This window comes from Hyperolius riggenbachi, chromosome 5, assembly GCF_040937935.1.
Source record: "Hyperolius riggenbachi isolate aHypRig1 chromosome 5, aHypRig1.pri, whole genome shotgun sequence".
NCBI lineage: Eukaryota > Metazoa > Chordata > Amphibia > Anura > Hyperoliidae > Hyperolius > Hyperolius riggenbachi.
Genome location: NC_090650.1, coordinates 53,502,438 through 53,523,748, shown reverse-complemented (window position 1 = coordinate 53,523,748; position 21,311 = coordinate 53,502,438). Strand labels below are relative to the sequence as shown.

At 43.1% G+C, this 21,311-nt stretch overlaps 1 long non-coding RNA gene across 1 annotated transcript in view; it reads left to right on the top strand.

Moving 5' to 3' along the window:
- The first annotated feature begins 12 nt into the window (after nt 1–12).
- Nucleotides 13–21,311, top strand: part of LOC137519613 (uncharacterized) — a 28,234-nt gene continuing 6,935 nt past the window's right edge. Inside the window, exons 1-2 of the long non-coding RNA XR_011021033.1 lie at nt 13–209; nt 7,694–7,762. This is a non-coding gene — a long non-coding RNA (uncharacterized lncRNA). The remainder of the gene's footprint in view (nt 210–7,693; nt 7,763–21,311) is intronic.

Sequence of the window (21,311 nt, the reverse complement as noted above, 5' to 3'; positions counted from 1 at the left end):
GCGTGACGTCACTGCGCCGGGCTATATTTATAGGTGAAAGAGGAGAGAGAAGTTGTTTCTGCTGCTGATGCTGAAGAGGAAATCGTGCTGTGTGCTATGTAGTAATGTTGAAGTTGTGAATTAAAGATTAGCCAATTGCGGTGGGGAAATTGAGAATCTAAAAACCTTCTATTTGGCCTGGAAATAGTTTAATGTTTTGTGGGAAAATAGTAAGTAATATGAACATAGATAGCGCAATTGCAAACATATTTTCACGCATTCATATAACTGGTGTGGTGACAAGTAAATGTGAGTGCGGGGCGAAGCCACTACAGTAGTAGAATATTGGCAGTACTGCCCATATAAGGCTATGTTGTTCATAGTGCGGTTTGCCACACTGCAGTGCACCGCCTAAGCGTCGTTCACTGTGTAGCCGGTGCATCATGGTATAACGGCATGCGTCATTGCTGCATGCAGTGTGTTATCACAAAACGCATGCCGGAACTGAAGTATACATTTCAGGCCCGGTACACATTTGCGTTAAAGTGGCAAATGGATCTGTTAAAACGGATCGGATCACCAGTCGATTGGATTTGTTTTCACTCCGTTTCCGTTCAGCTGCTTCCGTTCCGTTTCCCCACATCTCCCCGAGATCCCCACCCCAAAGTGTGTTTTTCTATTTAGAACACTCCGCTCTTCACTAGCGTGAAGAAACGTTCCTTTTCTAATTGCCCCTAATGCAGTGCTTCAGCTTCCATTTCCATTCCACTGGGCTCAGCGGTCCGGGAAAATTGGTGCAGCAGGAAACTTGCAGTCCATTCAGCGGATCGTGCAGAACGGATCCATAGGTTAACACTGGATCCGTTCCATCTTTCACAATACTTTACCTTCCGATCCGGGAACTGATCGTTTTTTATCTCTAATGTGATCCGGGTCTCATTGACTGTACACATGGATGATGTGCGACGCCACTTTCCCAATCCGTTCCATTCCTGCTGTTACAGGGAACACAACACCAACTTTGAAAGTAGCCTTAAAGTAAATGGGTGCCGTGCTTTAAAAAAAAAAGAAAAAAAAGCCAGATACTTATCCAAGGAGAGGGAAGGCTCTGGGTCCTCATGAACCTTCCCTCTCCTCTCCTGGTGCCCTCAGTGCTGCGCTGTCCCCGGGAGCAGTATTTTACTAATTTGGTCAAATACTGCTCACTCAGCTGGCGAAGGTGACTCCGGAAAGTCTTCGGGAGCCTAAGAGCTCCCGAAGACAGGACGCTCCATACTGCGCAAGCGCGAGCACCCTCTCTCGCACCCTCACGCGTGCGCAGTATGTCTTTGGGAGGACTCGGCTCCCGAAGTCCTACGCGGCGGGGGATTTAATTGGGAGATCCTGCGCTGCACCGAGGGCACCAGGAGAGGAGAGGGGAGGCTCATTAGGACCCAGAGCCTTCCCTCTCCTTAGGTAAGTATCTGGCTTCTTTTTTTTAATGAATCCCATTAGCTTTTAGCTTTTACCTCTTCCTAACATTAAGGCCTCATTTACATCAGCAAACACAGATGGCTTTGAGTTTGAGAACGCATTGCACACCATCTGCATTGCTATCTCTTGCACTGCTGATGCCATTTACTTCAGTGCTGCGTTTTGCAAAAAAATTCATGCCACAGTGTGATATCGCAACGCACTGCTGCACTGCTGCACAGCGCAATAATGATAATGTTTGACAGTGCAGTCTATGCACTTCAGACATTCATCATATCACACACTTATACGTTTCCAAAATGCGCATGGTAATGCATATAGTGTGAATGAAGCCTTAGCTGCCCCCTAGCTACTCCTAATACTAGCCCCTTCTGCAAATCCTTCGCCTAACAGTTTTCATCCCTTTTCAATGTGAATTCGAGCTTTGGCAATGTCAGGTACACAAAATATACACCAGCCACCTCTGTGGCCGCAATGGACATTGCGTCTATGGCGGCACCCGAATTACCTGCCTCTATTACCATTGAATAGTTTTCATTAAAGCAAGTGAATGTGCAGGTAAGGGTCTGGGTTGCAGGGTTGCCCAACGACTGTCCATGAAAATGGGACTTTTGTAGATCTGTCTGTGATGTCCATTAAAAACATGGACTGTACACAATTTTACCAATGAATGTCGGCCCAATGCAGAAAAATTCTAGCGATGAAGGGTGCTGGAGTATTTGGCTAATTTACATATTCTAGTGGGGTGCTGCCTCCAAACACCTGGAAGTCCTCATAATACAATACAACAATAATAATACAATAACATTTCTATAGCGCTTTTCTCCCATAGGACTCAAAGCGCTTAGGCTCTCTCAGATTCAGTAATTGGTAGTAGGATGAAGTATTCACACAACAAAAGTTATAATTCTGCAAATGCCAAACTGAACAGGTGGGTTTTCAGTCTGGATTTAAACACGGCCAGGGATGGAGCTGTCCTGATCTGTTGAGGTAGGGAGTTCCAAAACGTAGGGGCAGCATGACAGAAGGCTCTGGGACCAAAAGTTTCCAAGTGGACTCTGGGTATGACTAGATTATTAGAACCTGTGGATCTGAGAATGCAGGGATTGCTACGCAGCTGCAACATATCTTTCATGTATCCAGGGCCCACATTATTCAGGGATTTAAATGTCAGTAGGCTGATCTTGAATAGGACCCTCCATTCTATAGGTAGCCAGTGAAGGGAGTGCAGGACTGGCGTTATGTGGCAGTGACGAGGTTGGTTGTGGTTGGTTAGCAGTCTGGCAGCAGTATTCTGTATCAGCTGTAGGCGGTACAAGACCTTTTTTGGAAGGCCAGTGTAGAGAGCATTACAGTAGTCCAGTCGGGATGTGATGAAGGCATGGACTAAGGTTGGCAGATCTTCTGGGGGGATGAGGTGCTTGATTTTTGCAATGTTCTTCAGGTGAAAATAGGATGATTTCAACACAGCAGAGATTTGAGTTCTGAAGTTTAAATTCCCATCAATTAGAACTCCCAGGCTACGCACATGATCAGAGCTGCGTAGATCCATGCCTCCTATTCCCAGTGATGAAGACTGCAAGTTAAGTTGTTTTGTTATCATGCTCTGCCCTCCAATCAGAAGGACTTCAGTTTTGTCTGCATTTAGTTTCAGCCAGTTGTCATTCATCCATTGCTGTAGTTCACGTAAGCAGGCGTTTATAGTTAGAGTTGAATGCACAGAGTATGGGATCGCACACCACGGTCGAGGTGCTGAACCGTATTGTAATTCACGACAAATATCCAGTGGGTTCGCACACTCTTAGATACCAAATCCAGTTTATTCAATTAGCGTGACACACCATTCCAGAAAACCAACGAATCGTTTCGGGGCCCCTCAGGGTCCCCTTTGTCAAGGTAACAGTACAGAATGGTTAACCTTGGTATCTAAGAGTGTGCGAACCCACTGGATATTTGTTATAGTTAGAGTTGGGTCTGTCACACCAGGCTTGAAGGAAAGATATAGTTGGGTGTCGTCTGCATAGCAGTGGTATGTCAGGCCATGTTTTTGGATTAGTTTTCCAAGCGGTAACATGTAAATCGTAAAAAAGCAGGGGAGAGAGGATTGAGCCCTGGGGCACCCCATACTTAAGTGATACAGGGGTGGACAGGAAGGGCCCCATAGACACTTTGTGGGTTCTGCCACTCAAGAAGGATTGGAACCACTGAAGAACTATGCCATCAATGCCGCAGTATTCCTGTAGCCTGTTTATCAAGATGTCATGGTCAACTGTATCAAAGGCTGCAGAAAGGTCTAGCAGGATGAGGATCGAGCACTCTCCTCTGTCTCTTGCCATGAGCAGGTGGTTGCATATTTGGATGAGGGCAGTTTCAGTGCTGTGGTGTTTCCTGAAGCCAGACTGGAATGGGTCATAACTGTTGTTTTGTAGGATTTTGGCTTCTAGCTGGAGGTAAACAGCTTTTTCAATTAGCTTGCCCAGAAAGGGGAGGTTAGAGACAGGTCTGTAGCTGGTCATTGTATCTGGGTCCAGGGAGGGTTTTTTGAGGAGAGGCCTGATGATTGCTTCCTTCAGTAAAACAGGAAATATCCCTTATTGTAAGGAACAGTTAACAATTTTGAGGAATACCAGTACGAACAGGTCGGGGCAGTTCAACATGAACTGTGTTGGGCCAGGATCCAGGTCACAGGTAGTTAGGCGGAGGTGAAGGAGGATGCTTGATGTGACTTCTTCATCAATTTCTTTGAAGTTTGACCAAGGTGTTACGTTGTCTCTGCTAATGGTCTTTGGCGCTATATTAGGCTCAGATGCTGTAAGTTGGATGGCGGACCTAAAAGCGGAGACTTTGTCTGTGAAGAAATGGGCAAATTGGTCACAGAGGTCCTTTGAAAACTCGATATTAAGTTTTTGACATGCCGGGTTGCAGAGTTTTTCCACTGTGCGGAACAGTTGGGCTGGTTTGTTAACTGCATTTGCAATCTCTTGTGATAGAAAGGATGATTTTTTTCCCGTGATTACCTTTTGGTAGTTCTTCAAGTGGAGGATTAAGGCGTGTTTGTCTTCTGGGGACTGAGATTTGCGCCACAGTCTCTCAAGTTTTCGGCCTTGTCTTTTCAGCTCTTTTATAGCGTTATCAAACCACTGTGCATGATGGCATGGAGTAAGATATTTGGTGCACAGAGGAGCAATGGTCTCAAAGGTGGAGGACACACATTTGTTGTATTTAAACACCAGAGTATCAGGGTCCAAGCTGGAGTCAGTCAATTCATCAAAGCTAAGGTTATCTCGGATATGTTGCGGTGTTAGCCCTTTTAAGCGGCGGTATTTTATTTGATTCTTGTCCTGGTGTTTGACAGTTGGTATTGAGAGGGAGAAGTGGATAGTGTGATGGTCTGACCAGGCAACATGATTAATACATTAACCATTTAATGACAATTTAACGTATTAAAACGTCATACTTTAGCCTATTAACGGCAACATGACGTTTTAATACGTCGCGCATTCCCGCCGCCGTTTCCGCCGGGATCCCTTGTTAAGTGATTGGGGAAGAGGACCGAGCGGTCCTCTACCCAATCGCAATGCCTGAAGTGAATGGACGTGACCGCGAACAGCGGCCACCTCCATTCATAAAACAGGAAACTGTTTAAGTTTAATAAAGTGTAAAAAAAAAAAAAAAAGTGATCACTTCCTTAACGGGAGAGTGTTCACTAGCGCCATCTTGTGGCCAAAAAGTATATTACACACAAGCACAAACATACTATGTAAAATACACAATATTAATAAAATAATACATTACACTTCCACTCCCCCCCCCCCTTAAAAAAAAACACTTGTATTAAAAAAACAAAATCACCTTAAAATCAATAAATAAATAGTTGACTGAGGGAAAATTTATTTTATTACTTTTGAGTTTTTAATTATGGCTAAAACAAACAAAAAAAAAACAAAACTGAAAAATAACACCTATATTTTAAAATAATATATTGTCGCCATACATTGTGATAGGACATACCGTAATTTAAACGGTTTATTAATCGGGACAACTGGGCAAATAAAAAGTGTTTGTTTTATCCAGAGGAGAATGTTTAATTTTAAAACTATAATGGCTAAAAACTGAGAAATAATGCTTTTTTTCCATTATTTCTGTATTTTTCCCATAAAATGCATTTAGAATAAAAAGATTCTTAGCAAAATGTACTACCCACAGAAAGCCTAATTGGTGGCGAAAAAAACGAGGTATAGATCATTTTCTTGTGATAAGTAGTAATAAAGTTATTAGGGAATAAAAAGGAGGAGCACTGACAGGTGAAAATTGCTCTGGTCCGTTAGGGTAAAAACCCTTGGGGGTGAAATGGTTAATCATGTATCTTCATCACTATTTCTTATACTTTCTTTCTTTATGGAATATTACGGGAGCAATAAACAGGGCTGTGGAGCCAGAACATCAATCATAGAGCTGGATCATCCATAAAGCAACCTAACATTTGCTATTGGCCCTATGTTTGTTGTTATGCTTCTGTTCACAGCACTGGGAGCCTACAGGACATTAGCCTACAGTCAATATCCTAAATGACCAGCAGAGCCTGCAGTCAAAATCCCAAATTACCAGCCAAACAGAGCCTCTAGTCCACATCTCTAATGACCACCCAGAGTCTGCAGTCAAAATCCCTCATAAGGAATATAAATAATCTTTTATGTGGTTTTAGAGCTGCACATTGTTAAAGTGAATATTTTCATTGACTACTGAGTTCAGTAAATCTGACATTCATTTTGTTGTGAACAGCGTAAATGTTACAGTATTCACAAAGTTTTGTTGCAGAATAATTAAAAATAGATATGGGCTGTTCCACCTGCTTGAGGTGATTGTGGCTGCAGACTGGGATGAGAAAAATGTTTCAGAATGCAGTGAGTGATGAGGTAAGGATCTCTTATACGCTGTTTCAAAGTAAGGGACCACTATCATGTAACTGTAAAATGAAATACACTGGATGTACAGTATATCTGTCCCAGAGTAAAATGTGTTATAAATTGGCTTTTTTCCTATATTGCTGTCCCTTACTGTAGGTATTATTATCTGACAGCCCTGGCAGACAGGTTTTGGACTGGTACATTTCTTAATGGGGGATTCTCAAAGTTTCCATTATTCTTTTTAAAGAGAACCCGAGCTGGGTTTGAACAATGTGATCTGCATAGTGAGGCTGGATCTGCCTATACAGCCCAGCCTCTGTTGGTATTCCAAACCCCCCTAAGGTCCCCCTGCACTCTGCAATCCCTGATAAATCACAGCCGTGCTGTCGACACACAGCGTGTCGCAGCGGCTGTGTTTTTCTCTATAGTGTCAGTCTGCTGCTCTCCCCACCTCTTGCAGAACTCCGCTCCCCGCCTGCCTCCCTTCCCTCCCTGCTGATTGGATAGAAGGGAGGGGGCAGGGACCGGAGCTCTGCAGGAGGCGGGGGAGCAGCCGAGACTGACACTACAGATGTAAACACAGCCACACAGCGCGGCTGTGATCTATGTCTGATTTCAGAGTGCAGGGGAAACTTAGGGGGGTTTGGAATACCAACAGAGGCTGGGCTGTATAGGCAGATCCAGCCTCTGTATTCAGATTACATTCTTCAAACCCAGCTTGGGTTCTCTTTAAAAACTGGAAGCTACCTTACCTGAACCTGAACCAAGTGAAATTATTTAAAATAAACACATGATGTTCCTGCAAATGAATATTACATACTTACCTCGCTATCAGTTCCTCTCAGAAACTCACTATTTTCTCTTAACAATTCTTTCCAGTTCCAACTAGATCTAGTTGTACTTGTCTCTCCGAAAGCTGAAAGCCTTAGGATCTTTTTCTACTTAATCAGCTGCTGTCAGTTATAACTATGGCTCAAGCGATATTACTGGTTAATGGATGCTGGCCCAAAAGCTGTTATGGGGTCATTCCCATTTTTAAAATTCAGGACGGAGAATTCCATGGATCACAGTGGATAAACGGGACATGGGAGAGTAGAAAGAGATTAATAAGCAGACTATGGGGGAGGTAAGTATGACGTGTGTATGTTTATTTTACTTTCAATTTTCAGTTCAGGCGTGCTTTAATTCACTGACTACTGACACAGAACAAGTAAAAAGTCTGACCAAACTACCAGCTTAACTTTACCTGTGACGATTATTTTACCATGCTGCATTTCACTGCAGGTTTTCTTTGGAAACTGTCCTCTTAAACCTTGATTTTGATTTGCTTTCAGAAGTGCTGCGTGAACCTATCAGAAGCACATATGCCATCAACTAAGAACCTGTGCCAAACAGAACATATGGTAAGACTATGTTGCACAGCTGACTTTCTCCAGCAGGTGACGCTGCTGCAGGACTCTAATTGTAAATGTACTTGAAAAAAGTACCCTGGGAACCGTTGAAGAGGGTGGGATGTGTGTTTGTGGGGTGTGGGTGATGCTTTCTGTTTTACTACTCACAGCTGCAACTCCCATTTCATGCTTACGGATGTGACTTTCTTTACTGCTAGGCTGGCCAATATTTTGAGAAACAGACATGTACATGTATTTTCTCCTATAAGAAAACTCACACGGTTCATGTGGATGGGATGCAGAGGCAACTCTATTGCATGTATTTCAGGGGCAGATGTTCCCACACTCTTTTCCATGTCACTGACTTTCAATGTAGTGTTTGAACAGATGTACAGTCTAGGAATTCTGTGTCCCAGAGGGGATAACGTTTGTCCTTCATGAGCATATATGTGTGCATGTATGGAGTGACGGAAGCTGTGCTTATATTAGGCACAGGTCAGAAAATAGTTGTGGAGAAGCTAATGAAATGTTGCTGCTCGCTGTGATAATTTGCAGACGCATTTTATTTTTGTTTTGCATTTTACAAGTGTACCAATCCATGTTTTAAAGAGAACCCGAGCCAGCATTAAACTATAAGATTGCCTGATCTGGGGGCTACACAGATCAGGCAGAGCCCCTCACCAACAATTCCCACCACTCCTAGATCCTTTTATGCTGCAGTGCAGTTTTGTCTCTGTATAAAAAAAATGGCCAGGACCTCGTGGTCATGACGCTGCTGAAGAGCTCTGTGCTCCTCCCCCCGAGAGCACAGAGCTCAGAGAGGAGGGGAAGGGAAGGGGAGAAGCAGTGGAGGGGCGGGGGCGAGGAGGAGCAAGGGCACCGAGTGACAGAGAAGGGGCGTTCTTAATGCCAGAGGTGGGCGTTTTGCAGGAGCGCCTCTCCTGCAAGGGACACTTCTTCCTCTGTTAGTCTACCGACATGGTTTGGGGAATCACGGTGCCGCACAGGGGTGGCAGAGAGGACACAGAAGCATGTCATAAGGCAGGTAATATGACTCGTGTCCAATCTGCCCCCCCCTTCCCCCCGAATCCACCTCAGGTACACTTTAAATTATTATTATTGTGTTATTTAATGCGCTGACATCTTCTGCAGTACTTTACAGACTATATACCGTATATACCAATATACAAGTCGACCTTGTGTATAAGTCGACCCAACACTCAACCCTCTTAAGCTGGAATTTTTATTGACTCAAGTATAAGTCTACCCAGCAAAGTTAATGGCTGCACTTGGGAACCAGGAAGAATTAACATCTGCACTTGGGGCCCAATGTGCATGAAGTATTGTATTGCAGCCGTTAACCCTTCCTGTCCCTTAAGTGCAGCCAATAAATCCTCCAGGCACCCAAGTGCAGCAATTATTCACCCCTTCCTCCAGCCCAGTATTCCCCTCTTCCCCTGCCCCTTTCCTTGTTAATTGTTGTGGCCAGGACTTTCAGACCTGTGTTTTCTTGGCATTTCTTGTATCCAGAAATTGTCACTTACCACTGGGTACACACATTATTGTGCTCAGTGTTGCTCGTGTATAAGTCGACCCTATGCTTTTATTTAGTGAGTCAGATCTAAATTTTCAGACTTATACTCAAGTATATACAGTAGTCATGCCAGTAAGGGAGTACATATAGAGCCACCGATGCACGAGTAGGTCGTACAGAAGTTGCAGATAGTAAAAATACTGCTAATTTAAATTACTGATATTTTTCTAGCGCCCGCTATTTGTAGCCCATCATTTACTCCTCTGAAAAACATATAAAGTAGCCGATTGTTTACTACTACCGCATTGGGCGCCCAACTCACTTGCTTTACCTGAGAGGAGCTCACAATCTAATCTACATTATTGACAAAAAAGTTTTGTCTTTTGCATTTTGCCCAAATTCTTTTTACCTATGGTTATCCCAAACCTCCTGAATCAAATTGTTACATTTAACCGCCCTTGACACTGTCCCCTAACTCTGTCCTTAATGATATAGTTTCTAACCCTAAACTCTGACCCAAACTGATATCTAAATTTCCCTCTTCTTTGTTTGCAGGTGCTGATGCTCCCCTTTTGTTCAGTTCAGAGTCCATGCTCAGTACATAGCCGACCGCCGTTACCCAGTTGATGTAACTTCCCAAAGCAGCGTACAGATGCTTATTTTTACAAGGCCCTAATTAACAGACACAAATATTAGCTATGCTTATTTGTGTTAGATGACAGGAAGTGGGAGGTCAGGGTGAAGGGAGCAAAAGAAAAAAATGTGTCTAAATGGACTTAAAGGTACAAATATAAATATTTTTTTTCAATCAACAATTTTCAATAATTCAAAATCTATGCATGTTAAATATGGTAAGTAAGCAAAAAATGAAATTAACTATTGGAGCGGGTCACTGGTAGCCAGCTCCTGGCCAACCACAGTCTGAGCTTCCTCATACTCCTGCTCCCTTCTGTTTCAGTCAGTACTCCCCCTCCGCCCCACCTCTGCATAGTCAGTGACCTAGACATGCAGTACCTGTTTCAGGCACTCCTCCCTAGTGACTGACAGCCAATGAATAAGCTAGCAAGGTGTGACTACTGCAGGATCATAGTTGGTCCTGTCTCCCTCATGACTGTGTAACTTCAGCTATCACATGATCAGAGAGCAAGCTTAAGCTGCTAAAGAAGGATAGTGTGAGGAAGAATAAGTTTGTTTACAGTGAGGAGTTGGCCACCTATGATCCTGTCAGGGAGCTAATTTTATTTTTTTCACATCGCAAAAATAACTTCTTAATTAACATACAATATTTTTTTTGTTTTACATACAGTATACTGTAGGTATTAATAGAATTAAAGGTTGAATAATTACACCTTTAAAAAAATGAGGCCACTAAACTATAAGTGACAGTTTCAGGAATCACTCCATGTTAGATGCTCCTGGGGCACTGACACAATAACATCATGCCTTCGTTGTCCAGCCACAGCATTTGTTCAGTCTGGTTTGTCATTTCTGATTGGTTAAGGTCATTCAGAGGTGGTCTCAAGGAGGAGGGGCCTGTACTTTGAGCCGAGTGTAAGATTCGTTAGCAGATATTATGAAACACCACTAAGAGGCCTGAAACATTGCACAATTAATGGTACCTCTAGACTTGGGTGACAAAAGGAAAACTAATTATAAACCATCATAGACCAGAGAATGCAGCGTCAACTAACAAGCATTGGACCAAGCAGAGAATGCAGAGTCATCTCGGAAGTATTTGTCTAGTCAGAAAATGCAAGAAATAACACCCAAAAAACTCCTCAGAAATTGTAAAATGAAAATTGGATTTCTGTGGGAATACCACATTACTTGAACGCGGTAATTTTAGCCCAATCAATGCCGTATCTACAGGGGTGCAGGTATGGCATGTGCCACGAGCCACTCTTACTGGGGGCACTACTCTGTAGCATCCTTGGTGTTCTCCATAAAAATTCAAGGTTTTGTCTGGGGAACATTCTGTCGCTTTGTTAAATCTTTTGGGGGGACACGCTGCCTGTTATTTTCCCTAGATACAGTACCCCTCTGAGCCCAATCACAGAACTCAGAAGCATTGGACCAGTCAGAGAATGCAGAGTCAACTCTGAAGTATTTGGCCAATCAGTGAATGCAATAAATGACCAAAAACAGACTCCTCGGAAATCAGAACCTAATAAAAAAACATACTGTCAGGATTTCAAAACGATAAAAATGGTACTAGATATATCTACTTCTAAATACAATACATTTAAAGCCGATTGGCAGCTGTACTGCAGCACTGACAGTTCTCGTTTCAGTCCCTTTGATGAATGAGGTCCAGAGCTGTGTGGAGGATTTTCTGACGTATCTCACAGCGGTGACCTTCCTTTCAGCTTTCAGAGAGCACCTGCTAAGTTCAGCAGAACTGGCTGGGAGTACAGAACATCCATTCACTTCCTTTCCAATAAATGAAATGACGCGCTCGTCTTGCTATCGCCCGCGCTGCACACAAAGGAGGAGTAAATGAATGTCTCCCAGAAGAAGGCAGCAATTATATGGCTTTTTAATCACTCTCTTTTACACAAGCTTTCCAACATGAAACTGAAGCAGAGTCGACAATGTGATGGATCGTTATATAATAATCCTTAGGAAAAAAGGGACGTTTTCTGATAGGTCCAGGTTCATCTGACCATATAAAGAGCTACGCACAGAGAGCACTACCTTATAGGAATCAATAAATTATTGTCTCTCATTGTTCCTCATTCTTTAGAACTGGGCGGGGTTGATGGATGCTGCAGGATGATGTATGTAGCAGATAGACATTTCTGTGTGCATCACTTTGCTTTTGTTATGCTCTGACTGGAATTAGACGTCCCCTCTGAGCATGGTACATTGCACATTTGTATTGCCAGATAGAGTACGACTAACCAGTTAAAGGACACCTGAACTGAGACGGATATAGAGGCTGCCATACCACAGTTTTTTTCCCCTTCGAAACGAGCAATTTTCACATCTACCATTCATTCGCCAATAACTTTATCGGTACTTATCACACTGAAATGATCTATATATTATTTTTTTGCGGGACAAACTAGGCTTTCTTTAGGCAGTACTTTATGCTAAGAATTATTATAATAAATTATAATATTTTTATTATAAATTATTATAATTTTCTATGTAAAAGTGTATAATGGTGTATTTGGGTGTATTTTTACTTTTTGGCCACAACATGGTGCTAAACTAACTTCCGTGTTCTATGAATAGAACACAGAAGTACCGTATTTTTCAGACTATAAGACACTTCTGACCATAAGACGCACCAAGGTTTAGAGGACAAAAACCAGTGGAAAAACATATACTAAACCTGGTGCATCCATGGTGAAGGGACATCTTGTGGATTATGCCGACTTTGTACCTCATGCCCCCTTGTACCTCTTATGTCTCCCTGTGTCCTCCTGTGTCCCCATGTGTCTGCCTCTTTCCTCCTTGTGTCCTCCTCTATGCCCCTTTGCATCCCCCTTGTGTCCTCCTCTGCATGGGCACAGTACAGGAAGTCCCCAACATTGCAGCAGGTTGGAGGTTGGTATCGGCAGGCGTTCACAAGTCAGGAACTCCCTACATATGGACTATAAGACGCAGTGACTTTTTTCCCCAATTTTAGGGGGAAAAAAGTGAGCCTTATAGTCCAAAAAATACACAGTGTTTACGGGAGAGATGTGACGATTGTGAACGGCAATAAGTAAACAATATGCATATCTATGCCCCTGATCTGTAAGTGAAATATACAGGGGTGTAGATATGTGTAGCAAGGGTACAGAAGTGGTTAAACAATATCAGTTGTCTGGCAGATTTCAGTTGGTGGGAGGAGCCACAGATGATGGGCTTGGGATCTGGAATTCCTGCCCACTGTATGTTACACAGGGGCTGTATCTATGTCTATACAACCTGGCACCAGGGTTGAATGGGGGGTTTGCAAAGGGAATGCTCCCTCCCCTTACCCTCTACTACAGTGACATGGAAATGGCCATAGATTAGTGAGTGCAGAGTTGATTAGGGGTGGGAACACCCGCCTTCCGACTCATATATAAAGCAGTGCTGGCTCACTGACACTTCAGCTATCACAGGAGCAACATGTGTAATTTGTTTCTGTAGTGGGAGGCATTTTATTGTTTATTCACATTTGTACGCTCTGACGAAGCCCTGTTACAAGGGCGAAACATGGTAGGTATTTGTGGTTTATTCTGAGCACTTTAGCACCCACAACATAATGTCACGTAGGACCAATGCAATGTATCCCATCTGGCTATATTAAGGTAGCTTCCACGGGAAACTAAACTTGCCATCCATACAGGGACTTGGTGTGAGGCGATGTTTAGCCCTCCTTGGGCAAACTTGTTTCAGTCGAGATCTGCACTGTTCCTTTTCGTGTGATTGCACAGTTCAGAGCTCCATAGCTCTCTGACTGGATGGTGAAGTCACATGACCTCCAAGCTAAACACTCTTGGAAGTGCCTATAGGGGTTGGTTTGGAGGATGGGGTTTTCAGTTAAGTTAATAAATAGAGTGGACACAACAGGCATTGAAAACTCTGAGGAGATCCTGAATCCTTCCTGTGAAATAAAAATGTTTCCTGAAGTTAAACATTAATAGTCCACGAGCGTTCAGGTGTTGGTGTCTTGCCAGGAGATGAGAGATATCAGACGCTATTTTAGACATGTAAATGTCCCTATTGCAGGAATATAGAGCAATTACTTAGGGATCTCTGAATGGGTTACGGAAATTTAGTGCTTAACCATCTTTATTGGAAAAGGAAATTAAATTGAACTAGAAAAATAGAAGCATGTGAGGACTTGCTTGGCTATTGTTTATCCTTTTCTCGTACCTGAAAACCTCACCCAGATCTCTCCATCTTCTTCAGCTGTCCAAAAAGAAAAGCTTTCCCTATTAAGAGGGCGAAGCAGCGGCGAGCATTCTCAGCCTATTCGGCACAGGAAGAAGGAGTGATTTTCTCCTCACAAACAGGAGGCTCGCCCACATGATCACCTGGGACACACTTGGCCAGTGCTCGAAGGCTACAAGGTTATAGGAGCCTGGGAATGTTTAACATCAAGAAAGCAATTACAGCCCAGAAAGAGGAGAGGGAATTATACAGGAAATGTGAGCAGTAACCCTTCGCTGCCAGGGAGCATGAGTGTGTATACCTTACTCTATGCCAAGTTACCACAGAAAATAGAACATCCGTCTATCTATCTCCTTGTATAGTTATTAGGACATTCGCCTTGCAGGACTGGGTACCAGGCTGTGGCGTTGTAATAGGGGATGCAGAGGTTGCGATCACACCGGGGCCCCTGGACCAGAGGGGCTCTCTAGGGGCCCTCCTTCATCCATCTTATTAGCTTTTCATTGGTGCTAGGCTGATAACGAACACCTCTTTATGTGCATTGCATAGTGGTAATCCTAACTGTTTCCTTACTCTAAATACACCTCTCTGATACTGCAGAGATACTCTCCCAAGCCCCTCCCAATGCAGACTTCTGGCAGTGGTTGGATTGGGCTGGATTGGTTGTAAATGATCTCAGTTGATGGGCACAATCGATTATGAACAATTTTTTAAAAAAAAGTCGTCCGATTGGATTTTTGTCCAACCAAAATTTGGATTTTCTTGATTGGTTGTGATAGATAGGAAACAAAGATTGGTTTGTTGATGGTGTAGTGAACTATTTTTCTTTCAATCAGAATTTCTAAACGCTCAAACGATTTTTCACTAGGCATTGGACCATTAGAGGCCACCTTTAGGTTTGTCATCTGTCCTGGTGGTACATTGTTTGAAATTAAGAGCCCAGGCGAGGCCTCCTCATGGCTCATCTCCTTAGTGGCAGTACATCACAGCTCCCATTGGGCTATAGATCTGACCTGTTACTTAGGACCATTTGAATAAAATTCCTGGAAGTACCTGGTGTGGGGTGGACTCTTTTGCGCAGCTGTGAGCATCCTGGTATTTAGTGTCCTGCATGATGAACAAGCTAAGAGGGACACCTGCTGTTTGGGAGGTGGAAGTCTTTAGTAATCTGAGCTCACGATACCACCCACAGATGAAACAGAGAGTTGCATGCTATTTCTTAAAGTGAACCAGAGACGAAGCACCCTCATGTATTTTACCATATATATCAGTGGCATAGCATAAACGAGGACAGAGGCGCCAAAAGAATAAAAGCAATTATTAAAAAGTACTTAGGAGGCAGTGGTGGACTTACCTCCTGTAAGCAGAAACTGATCAGCTTGTTTCTTATCAGCCATGTTAAAATCCCCGACTGAGCATTCAGTCTGGGTTTGCTCAGGAATTTTTATAGCTGAGTCTGTGTTCTCTGGTGCCTTTTCAAGCCCAAGCCTGCCCCCTTGTGGCTCTGCTCAGGAATCATTATAGCTGAATCATTATAGCAAAGCCAGACTGATTGCTCAGTTGGGGATTTTATCAGGGCTGATTAGAAGCAAGCTGACCAGTTAGAAATGAAACAGAGAGCAGGGTAGGTGTTTTCTCTAATGTTCTCACTGATATATATGGTAAAATACATGAGGGTGCTTCGTCTCTAGTTCACTTTAGGTTTGCAGAAGGATTCCTACTGGTACTGTAGCGTAAGGTCAAAAATTCACTACAGTTCAAGCACATACTGCCACCAGCGGGTAAAACAAGGCATTGCATGATTACAAACATTCTTATTATTGAGATTTATGTAGCACTCTGAGTCATGTCACTAACTGTCCCTCAGATGATCTCAGTTCTAATTTCAGAAAATGTACCAGCACATACAAGAGACAGTTAATGGCATGCATGTAAATGCTGCATGCATTGTCCAATGTGTGGTCAAAAGTAAGGTCTCTAATCATCTGCAAAGGCTTACAGAATGTTATAATTAACACATATAATGCTGTATGTGTATGTTTTCAACCATTTTTTTTTACATCAACTGTGTAAATTGGGTCTGAAGCTGACACATAGATAGATTGCCCTGATCAGTTTTGAAGTTATCTGGTGTGACACTCAGCATTTCTTCTTTGCCCTAAAAGATTATTTACAACATAAAATCTACTACCATAAACAGTTAAACACAACACTTTTATTCTTCAGTGAAAAACTCCTTGATTTCTGGCCACATCTGAAGAGGTGATAACATTATATTTTATTTTGTTTACATTGCTTTGTTAGAAACATTTAGTATACAGACAGCAGGTGCTGAAATCGAACTACACTGAGCTGAGACGCAGAGAGATGTTAGAACTGGTCACTAGATAGATTTAAATATATAAACTTCAGCTTTCAGAGCAGAAAAACTGTACTTTGTGAACTTGTAATTTGTAAACAAACAATATTACTTGTGCAAAAAAAAAAATATGGTAACTGTATGTGTCATGAAAAGTAGGAAGACACATTTTTCCTGAATGTTATGTCAGAGTTTTACCCCACTTTAATCTCATGCTTCCCAACAACAACAATAGGAATGACAATGTTAGATTAATTTTAAGGGAAAAGTGTTTAGAAGTTAAAATAATTATCTGTGCAGCTAAAAAATGTAGATCTGTTGGTAGATGGAGTGAGTTTTGGAGCAATGTGATTGGTCAATTCCAATCAGAATCTGAAGTACTTGGTGATGCACCTACTGATATTCTCTCATCTCTACTGGGTGTTATGATCACTTCTGCAGCATGTACTGCTGGCTGCAGTTGTACTGTAGCCAAGCACTTTTTTTATTTCTTTACATGCATTTGCTCGCATAGTTTTGCTTGCACACACACTAAGTGTTGATTCCATCTGCAGTCGCTCTGCAGTTCATGGCAGTTTGGGATGCTCTTGTGAAATCAAACATTGTCTGTTGCAGTGGAGCTGTAATCCCTTTCATGCAGGTTGCATAGTTTTGTCTGCCTTTTCCTGCTGCCAGCTTGTGACTGATTATCATTCACCTGTGTGGGAATCTGCATGTCTGCTCCCATTAGATGACCTCAGTATAAAGAGCTGCTTCCTGCAGTGCTCCACGGGCTATCATAGTTTCAGTCTCAGCCTGTTACTCTGGGCCCCTGTTCCTGATCCTAGTTCTAGTGTTATCCCATGTGGACTGCACTGACTCCTGCGCAGGAGTCAGTGAGTCCTTCTAGTCCTGTTCTTGTTTATCAGTATTTGTTACTTTGCTAGTCTTGCATCATATATTGGTTCATCGCCAATATATACGCATACTAGCGTGTTTGTTATTTTCCTTGTATTCGTGTTACGTTTATACATCAGTGTCACTGATATATACGTACTCGAACTGTTTAAATCCTGTGTTCAGTCAGTCAGTTCCAGCACGTTTCAGTCTGTCCTGTTTATGGGTGCTTGCTGTTACTGAGTCAGTGACTAGTTTAGCAAGCGTTCATTCTGTCTACCTGTCCTGATCTTTCTGAGTTCTAGTTTATGCGCTCAGCGCTACCTTGCGCTGAGCCACTATTATTTAGTATTGTTTGTGGTTGCTCGGATCTACGCCTGCTCTGTGCGCCATATTTCCTGCTGGAGTCAGTCCTCTCCTCCACTAGGGTGTTCGAACTATAACTGGGGATATCCTGTTTCCTTGTGCTTGCGTGTGTGTCTCCTTCACGTCAGGATATGCATTGCGTGCTGACTGTGGAGAATATACCACCGAGCGTGACACTGGGTTAGGTCTGATCTGTCTATGGACTGTCAATCAATCTGAAGACTCAGCTTAACGCCCTAGATCTACGATTCTCAGCTTGGGTGTAGCCTGTTCAGTGTTTTTCGGTAGAGCTTGGATTGCTAATGAAGATTACATTGATTCTGTCCTTGGTATCTGGTGCTTTCCATGCACACACCGAAACAAAAAAGTCCCACAGGTCTATGACGTCTGGAGAGCGCTTAGGAAGTGAGAACACGCTAGTAAAGCAGATCAAAGCAGTGGGATTATGGTCTACCTGGGTGGTCTCCAAATTATCTTGTTCCTAGGCAGCTTTTGGGAGACATTTTTGTTCCATGAGCTTGCAAACTGGGCAGAAATCTTGCTTTTCCTCCTCTTAACTTCTAGAAGTCAGGAGGGAGCCTCTCGTCACTCTCGCTTGCCTCGCTCCGTGGTTTGTTAACTCTCCTAACGCCGCAACAACCACGGCCAATGATTTATGAGGCCGAATTATAGTAAGGTTTGGCCAGAGGAAATGCTTGCTTTTGGACACTTGATAAAAATCTCCCCTTGTACTCTTAAAGTGGATATTTTATTTCACATCGCTTTAAACCTGCTGAGTTTATACTTCTGCACTAAATTGTTTTGGCAGGTCTCAACAACCCGTTTGCTTGACAAAAGATTGTCAGCAGAGTTTTAATGACTCTTTTCATCTCAAACGCAGTTTCTGGTGATGTTTGGCAATCTCCCCAATGTTTCTTTGCATGGTTTTCTATTATTCTCCGTCCTTACAGGACCTTTAGGTTTGTAGGTATCAAACCGGTGGGCTTAACTGGATGCAGAATACCGAGTGAAGTGAAAAACTGCAATATTTGAAATCTGGGCACTCACCTGCCCCATCCTGCCCCTGATCCCCACTACTAAGCCTCAGGTGTGTAACTACAGGGGAGCAGTCCATACGACCGCAGTGGCACCCAGAGCTGTGGGGGTCCCCAAGTACTACTTCACCCACACCAATAATGGGCTATTTCCTTCAGATCAGGTGTTTTTGTGGCTACGCTTGTTATGGGTATGAAGATTATGATGGCCACACTTGTTTTGTGACCCTCACAAGATGGTCCCCCAGGCTGTGAGGGTCACCAGGGATTGGCAAGAGAAAGGCTGTGAATATTGGTGGGCCCATTCAAGTTTTGCTGGAGGGCCCCATGATTAGTAGTTATTCCACTACTAGCCTAATCTCACCTTCTGCTCTATGTCTCACTCTGACTTAGTCCCTCAATTCTACCTATCACCAACAGCAAGCGGTTCCACACCACTATCTCCTTTCAATTACTCTTGAATTCTTGCATTTGAAAGCTCTGCAGGTGGCCATCTTGATCTGTTCTAAAAAAAATGCTAGTTTCCTGGTAGAAATGTTGACCTTCTTCAACTGACCTACATCAGATCAGTTTGCTCCAGTTGAGTTGTTCAGAAAGTTTTCTAGCCAGAGGGCAGCGTCACAGCCAAGAAACTAGCATGTTTCATAAAAGGTTGAAGACACCATGTGATCAAGAATTGAACTTTATCAGAATTAGTAGCTGATACCACCTTTTCCAATGAGAAACCTTTACCTTTTCTAAAATAGATCATCAGGGGGCTCTGTATTGCTGATATTGTGGTGAAACCCCTCCCACAGTGTGATGTCAGGACCTAGGTCCTGACCTCACACTACGGGAGCCTCACTGCATTGTGGGAAACAACCGCTGTTTCCAACTGCCAGACAATCAGTATCTCCCTCTGTGCATATGTACATCTATAAAAAAAAAACTTTTAGCCTATCGTATTGTTAGGGGTGTGGTTATAGATAATGGCAGTTAGTGCTGTCTTTTTTTTTATGTCTGCCAGTATTAAAGAGCTGCAAGCTGAATGTGGATCAAACACGATGTACAAATTAAATGTTAAAAAAAGAGAGAAAAGCACCAGAGGCAGGTCAGGGAGGATCAGGATCGCAGGTGAAGAGAGGGCACCTACTGCTCAGAGTCTTGTGTCATGGAGGAGGAAAGATGAAGAGGCACCGTGCCTTTAAACACCTATTTTAGGTGGGAGGCGTGACAGCCGTTTTGCATGCTAACGCCTCATAGCACGCAAAACGGCTGTCAGGCCACCCACCTAACCCTCGCTGTAACCCGCTGTATGTTTTTGGATCGATTAAAATAGGTGTTTAAAGGCACGGTGCCTCTTCATCTTTCCTCCTTCCTCCACAATATGTACAAATTATATGGCGAATATCAATCATTTCTCGATCTCTCTCCATTTTTTTTACTTCTCACTAATGTATTGATTAATTACAGTTACTCTTTAAGGCTATGTATAACCACACTACTCTCCCCACTATCTTTCCTTCGACACCTCTAAGTTAAGAATAGAAATTACTTAAAGGACCACTATCACGAAATATTGTAAGATTTAAAAAGGATGTTCTAGAATAAAATGCACTATAAACTACTTTTTTTCCCTATCTCGCTGTCGCATACCATCGGCAGTAAAAATCTGATGGATCTGAACGTTTTAGGACTAGTCCATCTCCTCATGGGGGATTTCCAAGGGTTTGGGGTTTTTTTAAATTTATTTTCAAAAAGAACTTATTGGACAGCAGTTGCTCGGTCCATCTGCCAAAATACTGTGCAAATGAGCAGGAAAGCTGTTCAACGTCTTTTTATAGACCCATTCCAATTAGTGCTTTTGCAAAGAATAAAGAAGATCCTTATTGTCCATACTCACGGACTACAATTGTCGCCCGTGAGTATGGGCCGTTGAACGGGCGCGCACCCCGAACTGTCGCCCGTCGCTGATGTCGCCAGGCGATTGAAATGTTCAATCGCCTGGCGACAGTCGCCGCCGCAACTCCGCCGCAGCTGTCGCTAGTCCGTGTGAGTACGCGGACTAGCGACAGCAACCTCCATTGAGGTATGCAGAGCTTCCGGCGGGGGGAGGAGGAACGTCGGCGACAGCTTCCATCGCGCCACTGGTCCCTCATCCGCGTGTGTACGCGGAGGGACCTGGCGAGGAGCTGTCGCCGGCCTGTCGCCCACACGCTCACGTGTGCTGGCGACAGGCCACTTTTGCTGCCCGTGAGTATGGGCCATTAGAATCCCCCAATGAGGAGATGGACTAATCCAAAACCTGTCAGATCTGTCGGATTGTTACTGCTTACATAGAAGTAATAGCAAGTAATAGCAACATAGAAGCAGAAGCAATAGCAACATAGAAGAAACATAATTTATAGTGCATTGTACTCTGGTAAAAATGTAGTTCTTATAAATATGTATTTAAAATGTTAAAATTTTTCGCAATAATGGTCCTTTAAGTGCCGCAGATGTAAAGATTAGAAAAAGCTCACGTAATGTACTATATATATA